The sequence below is a fragment of the Manis pentadactyla genome, chromosome 6, assembly GCF_030020395.1.
Source record: "Manis pentadactyla isolate mManPen7 chromosome 6, mManPen7.hap1, whole genome shotgun sequence".
Lineage (NCBI taxonomy): Eukaryota > Metazoa > Chordata > Mammalia > Pholidota > Manidae > Manis > Manis pentadactyla.
The window spans coordinates 121,493,138-121,510,153 of record NC_080024.1 but is presented as its reverse complement, the minus strand read 5'-3'; the positions used below and the strand labels follow the sequence as shown (position 1 = coordinate 121,510,153).

General features: G+C 43.9%; 1 protein-coding gene across 9 annotated transcripts in view; it reads left to right on the top strand.

Moving 5' to 3' along the window:
* The window catches only part of TMEM241 (transmembrane protein 241), a 108,207-nt gene that overhangs the window by 65,525 nt on the left and 25,666 nt on the right, over window positions 1-17,016 (top strand). The window lies entirely within an intron of this gene.

The following is a 17,016-nucleotide window of genomic DNA, read 5'->3' as shown; positions in this document are numbered from 1 at the left end:
TGTCTCGGAAGAATGTTCCCTTGGCCCCAGAGGAGGATTTGGTTCTGTGGAAAAACTCCAAGGTACACAGGCAGGGAGGTCATTCAGAAGAAAGCTGAGGGTACCTTCTTCCTGGCTCCCAAAGGACCCATTCTGGACATTCTCCAAGGAGCTGTCACAGCAGCTTCATCTCCTCCAAGTTCTGAGAAAGGCATCCATGCTTCTCTCTGGTCCTTGTCTTTCTGAGTATCTTCTTTGGGTCTGGGAATGCTCAGCATGGAAAAAATGTGTAAGTCATTTTACATGTGTTACCACGATTATTATTGTATTTCTCTCTGGGAATTTGAGAAAGTCTAAGAAGCCAAAAATAACAGAATATTTAGTATCTTCTTTTTTATTTCTCCCTTCGTTTTAATAAATGCAAGCATGTGAAACCGAACTGCACCTTCACAAAATCTTGGGATCCCTTCCCACTCATAATGTAAAGTATTGATACAGGAAAGAGTGACTGAGTTAAGGAGAAAAGCAATGAAATGTGTAGCCATATAGAAAGATGGGGTATGAGTGTATGTTTTTCTCCTAGGCTTTCTCCAGCAGATTTAACATCTCACATGAGAATTTTTCCTGGATTAAACAGTGCCTTGTCTCACCCTTGTTAACTTCAAACTGACCGGGGTTCTCAGCATCCATGGGAAAGAAGCAACTGAGGTCAGAGTGAATTTATGGTAAGAATGAGCCAGGAGAGGGGAGGTGTCCCCAGACAGCAGCCCCAGTCAATCCTCTAGGGTTCTTAGGAGCCAGTGTTTGCCCCTGTCTCAAAGCTCTGACTGTAAGAAGGTTTTCCTCCTCTAAGCTAATGCCATAGTTGGTGCCACCACTTCATGCCCAGAAGGCAATGGTAGACCAGAAAACCGAGCCCCAGTCTGTTCTTTTCATGACCCTGGGCATAATGAATGCCTGTCAATGTCACATCCCAGGCGCCTGACTTGCCTCCCTTAGTGTCTTGACTGACACTGTCATAATTTACCACCTGCCTGAAACAGCTGTTAATTCCATGGGATTTTAAGGTAGATTCTCATAGTTTTGATGGTATTAGAAGTGTCTTATATCAAAGTATTTGGTCTCGCTCTGCATGGTCTTATTTTGGGACCATTCTACCCATCAGTCAACAACATGAGGGAAACCTTTGGAGAGGGAGGTGGGGGGCATGCATCAGTGCGTGTGCAGTGTGTGTCTAAGCTGTTTTATGATCTGGAGGAGAAGGTGAAAGTGTCGAGGGTGAGACCTTTTGGGGACATTGCTGAGCCGGGTGGTGCTGATTCAGGCCCTGGGAAGGGGAGAGCTCTGAGGCCGAGGCAGTCGAGTGGCTGACTGGTTCCTACAAGCCCGGGTTGCTGGGAAAGGTGGAAGAATGGAATAAGGGCCTCCCAGGATGAGAGGCAGGGACCCCAAGGCAGGATGTGCAGCTGGAGGACCATGAGAAAATAAATTTGACTGGAGAAGGAGAGTGGAGAGGTGTGGGGGGAGTTGGGCCCAGAAGAAGCAGCATAGGAAGCCCTAAACGCGAGGCCACCTAGACCACTGTGAACCTTTGGATGAGACTAATGGTAAATAATGTTTCATCAGATAATATGGCAATGGTGCTTTAAATAGATTGGAAATGAGTTCCAAGCATTTAGAAGGGACGTAAACCAAGGTAGTGATGGCAGGCATAAAGAGAAAAGGTCAACTTGACCAACAATTTGAATAAAAATAAGTATTAATGTATCATATAATTGGGTGATATGATAAAGGAATTAGATAACAAAGACTCAGATCATGTTAGACAAGTAGGGAGTGTGTAATGATACAGGGAATGATGGATAGGGAAGATCCAAATGGTCCTAAGGTTTGTAGCTAGAGACACAGGAATCCACAGCATTACAGACAGAAATGGGGTGATTGTGAAAGAACCTCTTTGGGGAGGAAGTGATTGGGGATAAAACATCTAAACAGCTGTTTGTGTTGGACACATGGGATAAAATGTAGTTGAGAGTCAGGGCTTTGCGTGTCTGTTTGGGCTTCGCCTGTAGATATGGTGTTGGAATCAAGAAAGTGAATAAATAGATGAGCTCACTGAGAGGGGGGAGGGATTTGGGCAGAGCAGGGGCCTAGGACTTCTCCTGGGAGATGCTTAGATGCCAGGGACCGGTAATGAGTAGAGAGAGGAGTAGTCCCTGAGAGGCAGAATGGGAAACCAGGCAAGTTCAGGGTGGGGAAGTCTCAGAAAGAATTTTAAGGAGTAAAACCAAATGCCCCCAAGAAGTCACAGAGATCCGGATTGAGAAAAGACCAAAGTGCGGACATTGCTAGCCTTTGAGGAAGCAGTTTTAGTAAAAGGGCAGGAGTGGGAGTAGGCAGAGGATGGATCAGAAATGCCCAAGAATACATAGGAAGTGGACAGAAGGTTGTGATTGGTGATGGGCAGGTGGAGAGCTGGCTCTAATGGAGATAATTTCTTTTCTAGGAAAAGAAAGACTTGAGTAGGCTTGAAACTAGAAAAGAAGACACCCATAAGCAGAGAGATGCGAAAATGCTAGAGAAGGAGGGGAAATCGGGAGAACATATTTCAGTGGGCGGTGGAAGGAGTGTGGCAGCTAACTTTAGAGAAAACAGAAGCCTTCTTTTCTGAACCTTAGCAGAGGGGAGCTGATAGATGGGGGGAGGCTTTCCCCTGAGACGAGTAGCAGAGGGAGTGGGATTTCAGGGGGTAAAGGAAAGGGAAGAGCACTCATGGACTGGCTTTGGTCGCTAAGTGCTGAACCCCTCCGGTTCTCAGTTGTTTCATCCGTAAAGCAAGGCATCTGGGCTTAGAAGCTACCTAAAGATAGCTCAAAGCCGTTTGACTACAGTGAGCTCTGACAGCGTTGACTGTGTCTGATATTTAAGACTAAGTGCAGATGGCAATTACATTCCACTGTAGAATTATATATAATGATGATAGGCTAGAAGCCATATCAATAACTATCAGTGCCTACTTAATCAAACATTTGCTGGATTTTAAAAGTCTTTAATAGATACAATCAGAATAAAGTAGGAAACCATTCAGTAATCTGACCTTCCATTTCTATCACCAAATTCCCCCTTCTCTTATGGAAGACTATGTGTAAATGCTACAAGCGGTTAATTGGAATGTTTGTCCTTGTTTTATGTAGGGTTTGGACAGTCAAAATTTGTGCTTATGGGATGAGATTTCCTTTCCCATTGCTGCTTAGGAAGAATGCTCACATGGTCCAGGTAGAAGACAGGGAAGTCTTCTTACACACGGTCCCATCTGAGTCTTCAAACCTGGAGCGTTTGCCAGGTGCAGAAATGGGGCAAGCAAAGAAAGATCAAGGGGAAAATACTGCAATATTAGAAAATTGTAGAACCTGGACTTCTCAATGTTTCAAGATAAAGGAGACTATATGAGATAATGTATGTGGAGATAGCTGGGGTGTTCCAAATGCTGTGCAAACATAGAGCATATGGCAGAGTCATATAAACCTGAACCACGACTTAGTTTTAACTGGGCTTTGAGTCTCAGACCTGCCACTTTCTAGGTGTGTGCTTCATCTTCTCATCTGTAAGCAAATATAGCAATAATATCTACCTTATGCGGAGAGTTGCATAATATTTAGACAGCTCTAGAATAATGAATGCCTGCAGTTGGCAGATCCTACTTGGCCCTGTCAACCACTAGTATAATTCTTTCACCAAATTAACCAGTGATTTCCTGAGTCTGAATCTATCATTTGTATTCACAAGCTCCACATAGTGAATTTGGTTGTGATTTGCCTATTCTCGACACAGCTCAGAATTCGGCATGCAGGAGAACAGGTCTTTCATAGCACATTTAATCAAACACTGTCTAACAAAGGAAGCAATTGATGCACCATTCACAATGTTTTTAAACCTATATAAAGAGTCATTGATTCAGAACAGTTGCTGTGCCTGTGAACATGTATGTTTGTTGGTTTCCATGGAGACCACCCTGCTGGCTGTTGTGTGATCGCTAGCCTTAATTATACACTGAGATTGCCAGGGAGCCTTCAAAACTATCTCCATAATAATACTGCCTTGTGTAGTAACACCACTGCCATCCTGAACCGTGTTTCCCATACAGGAGTTTCTCTTAAAAGAGTTGAGAAGATTCTGCTGAGTTTCAGCAGAAATTTATCCTTATGAAGAACTGGATAGGAATTTTTCTGAGTTTTGACTGTCTATCTCTCAGGCTCTTTTCCCAGGTCTCTGGAGCAAGCCTACAGTTTCTTCTTTCAGTGAAATGTTGACATTCCCTCTTGACCTATTGCCAATATATTGAACTAAGAAGGAGTCTTGACTATGTCAGTTTAGTAGGTAAAATTAAGCCTGTTTTAAGTACACATGAACTTGTTAAAAGCATTGTCAACAGATACTGTTAGAGTTTTATGTTTGGACTTTTAAAATCTCTCCAAGACCATTGGTAAAACTCTTGCTTTTTCTGGTACAATTTTTTTTTAACAAGAAGAGACAGCTTAGTGTCTTTTTTACATGAAATCACACAGATTCTATGACTTCCATAAAGCATAATTTTTTTGCTCTCCACTTAATCTTTTAGATGTATTTGTAGGGAAATTCCAAAGCTTAACAGTGAATCATACCTTGAACTTCTGAGGAGGTGACAAGTAAACAAATCTTTCAGGTTCTGAAATCAGGCTTCTTCACTGGCCTGCATGTGTACACACACACACACACACAGACATGCACACGCACATGCACATGCAAGACCAGGCTACAGAAAAATCCTGGGAGTATAGTAATGATGCCCAGTGTGTTTTGCCCTCCACAGGTCATCTGTGCTGAATAGAATGTTAGTTCCCTTCTGCTTTCTAGTCTGTTACTGCTATTCTTTTTGTCCCATTTTATTGAGGTATAACTGGCATATACCATTGTATGAGTTAAGGTGTACAGCATAAAGATTTTATATTTGTATATATTGTAAAATGCTCACCAAATGAGTTTAGTTAGTATCCATCACCTCACACAGTCACAAAAAAAAACCCGGAATGCTTCACCAGTTTGCACGTCACCTTTGCACAGGGGCTATGCCCCTCTGCTCTGTGTCCCTCTAACATCAATATCTGTGCTGCCCAGGGGATGGGCATCTTTATTCTCACCATCATCCCCATCATCGACTGCACTCTCTGTTGGGCATGGAGCCCCTGGGGCTCTTTCTTTACCTCCTGGGTGGAGAAGGTCCTCACGAACCTGGGGCTGCACCCCCTCAGTTCACTGTTGGCACTTCTTCACTCTTCTCAGCCTCTCAGACTCCTCCCCCTCTACCCGGCACGTTTAAATAGATGAGTCAATATTTAACTATTTGAATAGATAACTTTCTGTGTCTTGGCATAGTCCTCTTTTCCTCCTGCCTTCAGTTGTCACTGTGCCCCTTACCGTGCTCTGGAGAGGGCTGATGAAAATGAATTGTTAAACCCAATGAAGCTGTGCTGTCTGTAACTTTTATGTTGAAAGAGTGCACTTAAAAATCTAATTATGGCTATTTCCTAATTAAATCATTTTTCTTTTGCACAGTGTAGGCGGCTGTGGCAATGAGAATAATTTTTGATGGAAAATTAAAACCTAGAGGCAGCAGCATAATTTCCTTTACAGTCTCTAGCCAGGCAATAATAACAGCATGTCAATGTCTTTCCATGACATCACTGTTGAAGGGACAGGAACATGAAGCAGCAAGTTTGGGAGCTGCTCTGTTACTGGTGAGCTGTATGGAAACAATCAGCAAAGAAGTTAGTTATCTGGGGATTATTTGTTTATGAACAAGTTTTCCCAGAGGGCACATGGGAGGGGAAATACAGTTTTGGAATAAAAAAAAATTGAATTCCATTTCCTGTTGTCAAAATAATTCATAGGGAAGTGAGTGATGTTAATGGACACTTGGTTATTTTGGATAAGGTTGTTTTTCTTGTTTCCGATTATGAACTTCTAATTTTTTTCTGGGCTATTTTTAGTGCCATTGATCATCACAGTGTTCCGTGCTGCAAAAATATGATAACAATTCTGGGTTTCACAACTCTTGACCTGAATGAATTTGCTAGTTCATTTATGAAGGAAATATCCCGAATTTCTGTAAATTTCCGGACTGCAGTGTTTATATGGGTGTTGTTATCATCCAAGATAATTTAAAATGACTAAAGTTGAAGTGCTTTTTGCAACAAGAAGCTCAGTTAATTGGGAAAGTTTATAAGGCCTCTGTTGGGAGAGGAACTGATGTGTGCTGGGTCCATTGTAGGATAACACTGAATGAGTGCCGAGTGAATGCTCAGATATACTGGTCTTATTTCACACACCTTTGTGGTTTTGTGCACTCATGTCAGAAATAGAGGAAGGTGGGATTCTGCCTGTAACTTGTGAAGGAGCCTCAACTGCCCCCAGGAAAACTCTTGTGGGGCACATACTCCTTTCTTCAATTGTGCCTTGTATACTGTTTCCCTGTGAAGACCCTCTCTCCGGATCCCAGAACTAAGTTCTCCAAGGTGTGGCTGCCACTGGGTAATCAGCCAAGAGCTCAGGACATGGACAGGCCCAAACCAGAGGGCAGAATATGGGCAGGACTGGGTGCCAGTGTCATGAGAGAATGAGCTGTCATAGTCAAAGCCAATAAAATGAAACAGTTCTTGGAAAATCCAAAAGAGCAGACCTCTTTTAAATTATGGGAACGCTGAGTTTTGATACATGATAGAAAGGAATGATATGGATTTGAAAGATTTTTAGTAGATATTTACTTGGTGTGACATTGTGAAAATAACTTTTCTATCCCATTATGCCCGGAGACACTGTTGGTGGCCTAGCGACCCAGGTGTGCCACGTACCTTACCAGCACCTTCCCCCGCTTGTTCTCCTGGTTTATCCCCCAAAGTGGAATTTGTTTAAAGTATTCTCATTTGCTCATTTTTTTTCTGCTCACAGTTTTTCTCTTCCAGAAAGTCATCCAATCTTGCCTTTTCCCCTCTTGACTCTTTATCAGCTCTTTGAATGGACCAAGCATTCTTCAGATTAAGATTTTGATGTTTTTGTTTATATATAAGTAGACTGCCTCTGAATGTAAGGCCTGACCGTTAAGTACAAGCAGGCTGTGCTTGTTTTTCTGCTCTGACTCCAAAATAGCTAGTTAGTCAAATATGTGGCAAGAGCAATTTTCAGTCAGTGATGAATTGCCTGGCACCTTGTAAACACAACAGCTGGTAGACTGTGTTTGTAATTTTCCTTGCTTGTTTGTGTGCACATCTGGGGAGTGTCTGGGAGAGGTGGTGAGGGGAAAGGATCTCCCCAGCTATGTTTTCATATCTGCCTTCTTGTCCTGTGACTTACAGGGGATCGGGTCACAGGAGAGCAGGCGCATGGTCACATCTGTCTCCAAGGAGAATCCTCTTGTTTCTTTCTTGCCCCACCTCAGGCCATTATTCTCTGTTTGAAACTCTGTTTTCTGCACAGTTTTCCAGGTATGTGGTTATGTTTGGCCCAGAATGTGGTGGGTAATCAGTCAGGTTTGATAGATGAAATGCCCACCTCTTTCACTCATGATCATGTCAGGAGAAGAAAAGTACGGGGAGGGGTCGGGCTAATTAGGAAAATAATTATCTGGTCACTGTACTTCCCAGCCACCCACCTGGGTATCAGCTTGTGCGCCCAGGAAGGCAGGGTGTATCCTACTCAAGGTCCCTAACACCTAGCAGAGTACCCTCCTCTCCATAAATACGGCCTAGAGAATACTTTAAAGGGTAAGTTTTTTCCCCAGATGTGTAATTTAGAATGCAAAGGATTTGGTGACTGCTAAAGTACCTTTTACATTTTTTAGTGAAAATGGAATTAGGAGCCATTGTTCTCAAGTCTTTAGTTAGTCCTTAGTACAACGACTACCCTTCCTCCTCAAAAAAAGAAAGAGAATTTACTTCCTTTCCCACCGTGTTAGATTCATCTTCTTGGAATTTGAAATCCTCAGTGTCAGTGATCCAATCCCCTGTTGTATCAGCGCCCCACCCCCTGCCACCAAAAAGGATTTTCATCTTTGAAAACAAGTGAGAGTAAGAGGTGTTCTTGTGACCTCAGGCCCTGCGTTCCCTCCGTAGACACCTTGCTGTGAGCAGTGCTGGCACGAGTATTCCAAGCTGCTGCCACTGGGCTGCGCCCTTGGGAGCTCTTTACTTCCCTCTGTGCACCCTTAAAATGTTGGAATTTGGGAGATCAACACTTTGGGAAGGAGGGTTGGGGCAGTTAACTCGATTTCACCTTTCTTTGGAGTGTGCTTTGTAAGCTTCGCCCTTCACAGATGGCTAGAACACTTGAGAAATTAGTGAAGGAGCTCACGCCAAAGAGTGGAAGAAGGGGACGCCTTCTTGCATTTCCGACAGCACCCAGCCCAGCTCTGAGCCCACAGTCCGAGAGCAGTCAGTGTTCCTCCACTCCACTGACGTGTTCTCTGCCCTGGCACCTGAGTTAGGCCCCAGCCGTGTGAACTGCTCAGTTCTGATGAAGGCCTGCTGCATCTTCTGTGAAGTTAGTCGTGGTTACTCTTATTTTTCTCAGGTTATGCCTGGGCTGTTGACTGTTCACTCTAGGATTATATAATGCATGACCCCATTTCAATCCTCACGCTTCTTACAAGTATTTTTTTTTCCCCTGAAAAAGTTGTTTTCAAGTTGCTCTGTGCAAAGATGTTATGTTCAACAGATTTATGCAGCAAAGATTTATAGAGCGAGCTATCATATTCCAGGCTACAAGAAGGGACAGTAGAGAATAGTGACAAGTAGCCCAGCATTTCGGAGGCAGAGAGACATGGATAGGAATCGCACTCTCTGCATCATGACCTTGGAAAGATTGCTTAGCCTCCATATGTATCAGTTTTCTTATCTGTAAAATGAGAATAATTGTATTAACTTCACAGAAATGTTGCAAGGATTATATGAGATAATTCTGTTGAGCAGTTAATATTTGCTATTATTACTTGAAAAGAATGAGCCTTTCCTTTGCAGATGGAGAAGTGTTTGGGGTGTGATTTGCATTTGGAGTTTGGCTACAATTTGAGAGCTGCTCATCTGTGTCCATAGAGAATCCTCACCTCTGCTTTATAGCATTTTGCCATTCTGGTCTCAAGAGAAATTTAAAATGACCAAATTCAAGTGCCAGATCCATAGGTTTAAATTTTTTTTTCAAAATTTTCAATTAACTGAGGGAACCTAGTTTATCATTTCGTTCACCATTTTGGCAGTCCTACACAGATGTTTGTTTAAAAAAGAAAAAGAAGTTTCAGCCGTAAGATTATTGGATGAGTCTTCTGTCAGGAAATTGCAGCTTTCAGGCTATACCAGGTTATTTGCAAGAGAATGGGGAATAGAGACAGAAGTGGTATTGAATCTGATAGGAAACCACCCACCCACCAGAGTGGCTAAAATTAAATAGAATGACAATACCAAGTGTTGATGAGGATGTTCAATAACATTTCTGGTTTAGAAAACAGTAATCTAAACAAGCAGTCCCATTCCTAGTGTATACCCAAGAGAAATGAAGACATATACCCACAACAAGACACATTCAGTGTTATGGAATTAGGAAGAAGTGATGGTTGCTCAACTGGGTGAATATACTAAACACTAGTGATTTGTGTGTGTTAACTGGGCAAATTTTATAGTATGTACATTGTATCTCAGTAAGACTATTATTTTTTGAAATGACATATTCAAGAAAATCCATACCAGTTTCATTCTTTGTCAACCCTGGCTGGAGGAAATAGTTCATACATCAGTCGGGGAAAAATAAATTATGATCTATCCAGGCAATAGAACAGTACTCTGCAATAAAAAAAAAAAAGCAGCATGCAGCTGCATAGGGGACTCAGGATCGGATACACTGGTCGGGAAGGGGCCTGAGGGAGCATAGGAGATGCTGGAAAGGGTCACATTCTTTGTGAGTGGTCATGTGGGAGTTCACAGATGTAAACATTCAATGAGCTGTACATTTAAGTTTCAAGTTCTTCATGCACTTTAGTATATTTATGTTGCATTTCAATTTAAAAATATGATGTGGGTGCTGGAATGGTGCCATCCTCAGAAGGCACAGCCCACAGCTGTCAGTCCCTGGGCAGGCCCAGGTGTTGGGCACAGCAGCTTTCCCTGCAGACCTCTCCTGCCTCTTGCTTTGACCTTGTCTTTGTACTGCAGGTGGTCCGGGGTGTTACTTACTTGGGAAAGGAAAGAACCCATCAGCTGATGGCATGCTCTTCTGGGCAGTGTCCACCAGTTCTCTTGAATGCATGGTTGGACAGGGTTTCCAGTAAATATTCAGCTCTGTGCCAAGGTAAAGAAAGTGAGTTCAGGCTTCCTGGTAGCATTGCAGTATTTATTATTCTGCTTATGCTCTGCAGGTGAGAACCATGCTGTCAGGTACACTCTCCCTTTAGTGGGTGGGTAAATTAAGGAAAACAACAGGTGCACCATGCTAGAAGGCCATGCAGCCTGGTTAAAGGAGAGCTCTGCTTCTCTTGCTGGGCCTGGCTGGGGGGCCTCCCTGGGGGCTGCTGGGGGTATGCTGGGGGATGCTCTCTGGCTTGCCCTGTGGGGTGGACCTCCTCATGCCTCTTATGGCTTTATGGCTGTGGAGCTAGGGGTGGTCACATTTTGAACAGGCTCACCAAGTTGTGATGCTCTTCATCCCAGCATGTCCAGATACACATGTGTGTCAGTGTGTGCGTGGGTGCCTCAGGTGAGGAGGTGACTGTCAGCTTTACATGGGGGTGGAGGAGGCCTAGAGGTGGGGACCAATGCGGGCAGGCCGGCAGACTTACTCAGGCTCCATCATCAGGCTGCACTCCAAGCTGTGGGCTCCTTCTGCAGAAAGAGGGTGAGGGGCATCTTCGTCCTACTCCCTCTGCCCTGCACTATGTGAGGGCACCTTCACCTTTTCAAGCAAACAGAAACCCTGCCCTTCTGTCTTGTGCTGTTGGCAAAACAGTATAATTTTTACTCCATAGATAGCAGCTCATTAATTAACGAGACTTTAGATTCAGAGCTACTTAACGCTCATCGAACACCTGATATAATAAAAGTACAAACAGCAGTCACAGCTAACACTGCCTGCATGCTCACCGGGTGCCAGGCCTTGTGGTAGGGACTTAGGCACACATTTCTTACTTAATTCTTACCATGGTCTTGTGTGGTTCAAACCGTGTAGCTCCTCTTCCCCATTTAGCCATGAGGAAACAAAGACATTGTGCAAGGTGTCTAAGCTAGGACAAGGGAGCCTGGACTTGAGCCCAGGTCTTGACTGCAAAGCCTGCTCCCCTCCCATTGAGCCTCTTCGGGAAGACTGGGTCATGCAGGGTCCCGTTTGCAGTGTGGGTGGCTTTTGAGAGACTGAGTCTGAATGCGATTATAATGAGCGTGATCCTCCAGGAAAGGCTGTATGGGGACTGGAGTCCCCGCACATTACTGCATTTGTCCTTAGTGGCTGGCCACACAGTAGAGAAACAGCTCTGGGAACCTGGGAGGTGATACAAGACTAATGGGGAATCAAATCCCAATCATAATATAAGTTGGTCATGGGACTGGAAGTGTACCGTAGGGAATATAGTCTGGTTCTATAACATCGTTCTGTGTTGACAGTAACTGCACTAATTGGGGTGATGATTTAATAATGGGTGTAACTTTGAATCATTGTGTTGTATACTTGAAACCAATACAATATTGTATATCAACTGTACTTCATTTTTTTTAAAAAGACTGATGGGGGAACAGAGGCCAGGAAGGGAACTCACCTGCTGCCAGCAGAGCAGCACCGCACAGTCGGTCCCGTCTCAGGAACACCCGTGGCAGCCGCAGAGCAGCTGCGTCCAGGCTGGGCCCCTGGGCTGTGGGAATGCAAAGGGCACAGTTCTTAGGTCTTGAATTTCCTGGTGGGTGTTTAACTGTAGGGTGTTTTCTCCATGACTGAAGAAAGTGACTTTTTCCTTAATGTGTGACTTGAATTTGATCCATGACACCTCTTAGAGAAAAACCTTAGAAACCACTTAGTCCAACTCCCTTCACTAAAAACAATCCAAAAGGCTTATAGAAATTGTAGAAAGTAAAGTTAAAAGAAAAGGCTTGTGTGATCCCAGCACTGTGGACATTTCAGGGTATGCTTTGGGGCTTCATGCAGCTGGGTTTTTAAGTCTGTTTTTACAGACATGGGCTCATTCTCTACTTGTTGATTTTTATGGAACATTATGGGGAATATTTCCCCCTTCTTGGGGTGCATGAGGGAACTGAGGCCCTGTGGTGACCAATTCACTCAGGGCATCTCACACCAGGCCTGACCAGTCCCCAGAGCCCGCCTGGCCTGAGAGAGGCCTGAGGCCTGGGAGTGCAAGGCAGCAGGCTTCCCCGGGGCGTAGGCACCTCGCACAGTGCCTGGCCTGTGATGGGCCCTTGACAAAGGAAAGAATGAGAGAAGGAAAGCGGCCTGTGGCCTCAGCCTCTCTGCCAGCCCCCTGCCTTCACGTGCAGGCCGCCCAGTAGTCCCTTCGGAGCCGCTGCCTTGGCGCCCTGCCAGCCCCGCTCCCAGGAGTTACCTTCGTGGTGAACTCAGAAGTCTCCGAAGCTGGCCAAAGAGGCTGTGTCTTCCCTCTAGTGGCTGTCGAATGCCTACATACCCACATTCTAGCAGTTAAATGCCACTCACAGGGATGAGTTCTGATTTCATAGCTATGCCACAAGGCCCTGGGGAGCCGTGACAGCTTGTGGTGGTGACTGCGGGGCAGACCCTGGTTTTCCACGCTGGCAGCTGACCGGGTTCTTGGTCGAGATTCTGAGCAGACCAGAGTTAACCCAGTGAGTGTTTTCAGTGGTGTGGCTCAAAAGTCCTATACTTAAAAATAAGTATTATAGTGGTCTACTTCTGTAACACTGTGGGTTCCTGGACCCCACAGGTTGACCCAGCCTCACGTTCTGAGAAGATCAACAGATGTCTGATGGTGGCCCTGAAGAGATCAGCATAGAGGCTAGCCTCTCATTTTTGCTTCTCCGTTTAACTCCTTGTTGGAACTGATATTTCTTGACTGAAACTGGAAAGGGGAAGAAGATGCACTGAATGTCTGAGCAAACTTTAAGGTTAATGCCACATGAACTGGCTGCAGTGTCTTCATCAGAACAGATGAATGAACACTCTCCTTTCTAACCACTTTCTGTCAGTCCTGTCCAAACACACATGAGAGGAGGTGATGTTCCATATGTCCCCAAAAAATCCATCAGTGGAATCCTCCCCTTTGAATCTCAGGAGTACATTTCCCAGAACCTCAGGGAGCCGCATCTCTGGGTCTCACACATTTGCTTTCTCGCCTTATACTGGGTGAGGGCAAATAGCTCCTGCCTCCTTGCTGGGCCACATTGGCCATCTGGGTTCATGTATTCACTCAGCAGACATTTGTTGAGCACGTGCAGGTTCTGGGCCCTGCAGAGCCCTGGGGACTGAGTAGTGATTCAGTCACAGCCCTGCTTTTGTGGAGCTTGGAGGGTATTTGGTTTGTCCAGCACCTTGAGCCTGTGTGGGAGAGCTGCCCCAGGTCCACGAAGACCTTTCACTGTTTCTGGCCTTGCTCTTTGGCTTCCAGCCGCCAGCATCCAGCCACCTCCAGCCTGGCTGCATTTACACTGTCCTGAGCCTCTGTCTGGAGGGGTGATTCAGAGATTGAAAAGCCAATGTATCTGGTTGACAAGGCCTGGAGAGAGCAGGCACTCTGTTCTCACTGGTGGAGATGTCGGTTGTCTCCACCCAGTGGAGGGCTGCTTGGCAGTCCTCACTACACTTCCAGATGTGTTTACTCTTTGACTCACTACTTCTGCTTCTAAGAAGTTAGTTACCCTTTAGGTAGATTTCCTACAGTCTAAAATGGCAGATGTACAGGGTTATTAAACAGCATTGCTTATAGGAGCGAAAGGCAGAGAGCTGTCCCACTGTACATCAGTAGGGGGCTGGGCACCATAGGGCCAATGGGATAGTGAAAAAAAATCAGTGATGCTCTGTATGTCTGGCAAGGGAATGACATGTAATCATATTACTAAGTGAAAAAGGCAAGGAGTAAAACTTGTATATATACCGTACTAGCTTTTGTGTGAAAAATAAAAGAAAAAACAGAATCTGTATTCATATTCACTTACGCATAAAGAAAATCTAATACATAAGAGACTTGGTGGCCTTTGGTGGGAAGTAAGAACTGAACAGATGGGGACCAGGTGGGCAGGGAGAGAGATGCTTCACTGTGCCTATTTTTACAGTTTTTGGTTTGGGAATCATGATTGTATTACCTATTTAAAAATGACATTTGAAAAACAAAATAGGTTGCAGTATGCCCCCTGAACCTGGGTATGAGAGTTTTGAACCGGAAATTGTTGATTTTTTTGCTAGAAACCTGTAATTGAAAGAAAGAAAACAGAAGTAGCAATGAGGGGGTCTCATTAGGAGGGAGAACAGGATGCCAGATAAGGTGACCTTCCAAGTTAAAGGCATGTGACCTCTGAGCTCACTAGCAGAGAAGGCTGGTACTGCAGATGGTACTGTGTGAAGTACTGAGGATTCCCCCAAAGGCAGGCAGAAGCACTCTTTGAATGTGAGTTCTGTGGTGGGACCACACAGCGGAGTCTTGGCATCACATGGCTCAGGAGATGACCAGCTGAAGCATGTAATACATACAGGTGCATTACTGGCACCAAGACACAATAAGGCTTTCAGCAGATTCCTAGTGCCTAGGAGAATAAAGCGAGTTCCTTTGGGGTACTGCCAGGGGGTGAAATCTACCCTTACTGCATGTTTGCATGTGCCTGGGCCCACAGGCTTTTACATCTCTTCAGTGAAATATGGCACTGATGAGTACTTCCTAATGGAGGAGGGCGCTTGGCGGGCTCCTGGCTGCACCTGGAGGGGAGCCGGGCCAACCAGCAGGCTGTGCACGGACTTTCTGACAGGACCCAGGTGAAAACCACAGTTCAGATTTCTCTATTTTTAGCTTTCTAAGTTTTACAAGGAGTGTACCTTGTAAATTGGTTGGAGACAAGGCATTTCGTTTCTTGGCCATTGACAAATTTCCTAAATTAACTGCTCTCTGCTTTGTAAAAACAAATATTTGAATGTCTATAACTGTAAATGTCTGTTTTCATTTTAAAGTTAGGAGACAGACATAATGGGGGGGTAGGAGAAAGGGGAGGGCTGTACAACACAGAGAAGACAAGTAGTGATTCTACAACATTTTGCTATGCTGATGGACAGTGACTGTAAAGGGGTTTGTGGGGGGGACCTGGTATAGGGGAGAGCCTAGTAAACATAATATTCTTCATGTAATTGTAGATTAATGATAACAAAAAAAAAGAAAGAAAAGGGGGATTACTCCCTGATAGGATAAAACTAACTGCAAATCAACAACTAATGCATGCTTTAAATATCCTTAATTTTGATCATTTAAAGGGTGTCAGATGATCAGCTATGGAAGTACATTTTTCTGATAATATTCCTTTCTCTTAAAAAAAAAAAGCAGTTCCTGTGTGGTGGTTTCCAATAAGTTCTTCACAATGGTATAAAGGGCATATCAAAGTGTGAGCAAAGGGTTTGTTTGTGTTTATACAGAGGATCAAAGCCTAATTTGGCTACCCAGAAAACAAATTAAGATATGATATGAAGAAGAACTTCCAACATCAACATTCTCTGGAAGAGTCATTCCAGAAGATGATCATCAAAAAACTTCAACGAAGATCCTGGTGCTGTTGCAGTTGTAGCTGCATTCATCCCACCAGTTCCTGGACTTGCCATTGGAATGAAGAAGGAGATATCTAAGCTGGCCTGTGCATACAGTAAAACAACAAATTCGACTGGATCTGTACTGTCGGAACTCAACCAAGAATTAGGAGAAGTGCAAGTTGCAGCACTCCAAAATCTTGCGACTATAGACTATCTACTGTTAAAAGAACATATGGGATGTGAACAGTTCCCAGGAATATGTTGTTTTAATTTGTCTGATTTTTCTCAAACTATTCAAATTCAGTTAGACAATATCCATCATATCATTGATAAGTTTTCACAAATGCCTAGGGTGCCTAACTGGTTTTTTTGGTTTTACTGGATATGGCTGGTAATTGTAGGTCTGCTTTGGTTTTGTAGCTGTATTCCTATTATGTTAATGTGTGTACACAATTTAATTAGTAGTTTAAAACCTATACATGCTTATGTTACTCTACAAGAAGATATGTCAAAGAAATAATCTTCCCATATTTTCTTCCATATGCTACTTCTATAGCTTTTCTTCTTCCTTCCTAATTACAACCCTTAAGTAGAATTCGTGCCTCATATAGAAATTACCGAGTATCATAATTCTTTCAAGTGGTAAAGATACCTCAAGACAAATGCTGGGCATAGAAGCCACAGGGCATAAATATGCAAAGAAGTAAAAAGCTAACCTTTTCAAAGAATATTGCTTCTCTCTCACTTACCAACTTTACATCTCCCTGTATGGTCCCAGAAGATGACTGGTTAGCCAGAGACGGGTAAGATTCCTCAAGGGAGGAACAACCTAAGACAGGCACAGTCGCAGGGGGGCCATCAGGTGAGAAATTGGGGATCAACAGAGGTGAGGCTTAGAACCTCACCCCCCACCGTTTTGAGAGAAATCTTCTGCATCCGTGGATGTTTTGTTGCCCTTGTCTAGCTTGGATTAATACTTAGTCTATAGGCACAGACCTGATCATCTACATTTGCCCTCTTACAGCACTAAATTATGTGTTCTACCTTTATCTTGCATCTACCTACCACTTCAGCATTTTATTAAAAAAATAATAATAATAATAAGGGAGAAATGTGGGATTCACATATAAATCAAGTATAAAAATCAAATGGATAATCATATCTGACCTGATTGCTCATAGTTCATGATGCGTGATCAAAACCGAAAGTTTCTGTGATATGACTGCCCTTGCACTGTTCACATGTAAGAACTTATTCACTATG